We start from the raw sequence: 1,504 nt of genomic DNA, 5'->3' as shown, positions 1-1,504 counted from the left end.
TGTGTGTGTGTGTGTGTGTGTGTGTGTGTGTGTGTGTGTGTGTGTGTGTGTGTGTGTGTGTGTAAGAGAGACAGACAGAGAACTGGCATTCAAATGTTGCCTCAGACAATTCCTAGAGTACCTGGGCAAGTCACTTAACTTCTTGTGCCTCCGTTTCTTCATCCATAAAAGGATAAGGTTGTACCAGATGGAATTTAAGTTCCTTTCCAAATTTAGATCTATGATTCATGTCTCTTCCACCCATTACCATAATCAGGAGAATGTCAGAACCTCTCCCTTTTAGCCCAATAGAATCATCTCTAAAGACAACTACCAACCCATTTCAATTTAATCAAACAAGTGCTACCTGTTATAACCTTTTATTCCATGCTATGAACATTACAAAATACAATCTGTTGTTCAAGTTTTGGAGACATCTTGAAATCTCTTTTATAGCATTAGAAACAAATGCTTCAGGCCCCCTGTTGGACCTCACCTTTCCAGGGATCCTTCAGTGACAATGTTTTCATTGACTATATGCTCTCATCTTTTTCTCATTTGGTCTTTAATATGTTACTCTGATGAGGGATGGCTCACAATAGGTTCAGCAGAAACTCTGATCTTATCTAAGACCAGAAAGCCTGCAATTCAGTCTTGAAAGAATTCAGCTCAAGCCAAATTAGAGTCAGAGTTGTAAAAGCTTATTTTACGCTTTACAGTGGGCAAGGGTTATTAGGCTATACAGCGGGCAAGAGTCCTTTATGGGACCTGCAACCTTAAAGGGGTAGAATTAAGATTTTTATAGGGTAATCCATAGTAGAACCTGTACTAATTATGCTAAGTAGGTGATTAAGGGTGGGATTAGGGAGGAGTTAAGGTGGGGCCAGTATTTAAAGGGACATTCATTTTTTTTTTTTAAAGCAATCGGGGTTAAGTAACTTGCCCAAGGTTACAAGGCCAGTTGTTTCTGGGTGTGGTGCTGAGTATCTGAGTGTGATAGTAATGGCAATTAAAGATTCCCCTGTATTGGCTTGGTTTTCAAATTGATTGTGTTAAAACCCAGAGTTTGTTAATCCCACCTGTGGGATGGGCTTGTTGATGTGAAAAGAAAGTCCTGAACTGGGAGGAGCTGGTGATGTAGATTTGGAGAGACACTAGAGAGAGGCGGAAGATCTTTTTGGAAGCAGCACCTCGTGGAGAGAGAGAGACTAAGAGAATTGCTGGTGGCCGCTTTGAATTGCCCTGGACTTTTGAGACCTGCCCCCTGAGCTGCCAAGGACTGAGGAGACATGGCTGTTTTGCTGGTACTTTGTCTGTCTGTTTTGATGTTATTTTGCCAGATTTGTCCACTGGTGAAAGACTGTCCTTTTGTTGAAGAAGTCCTGGAACCTGGCTGTTCGCTAAGAAGCCCTGAGACTGTCCTGCAGACAGAGAGTGAATACTGTCCACTGGTGAGGGACAGTACTGTTGTTGCAGGGGTGTAATGGAAATGTAAATTTTAAAGATCTTCCCTGCCCCTAGGCTA

Source organism: Petaurus breviceps, unplaced genomic scaffold, assembly GCF_028583685.1.
Source record: "Petaurus breviceps papuanus isolate PSGF00001 unplaced genomic scaffold, PetGlider_PUasm1.0 90734, whole genome shotgun sequence".
NCBI classification, from domain to species: domain Eukaryota; kingdom Metazoa; phylum Chordata; class Mammalia; order Diprotodontia; family Petauridae; genus Petaurus; species Petaurus breviceps.
The sequence above is the reverse complement of the archived record's forward strand: the minus strand, read 5'-3'. Positions refer to the sequence as shown.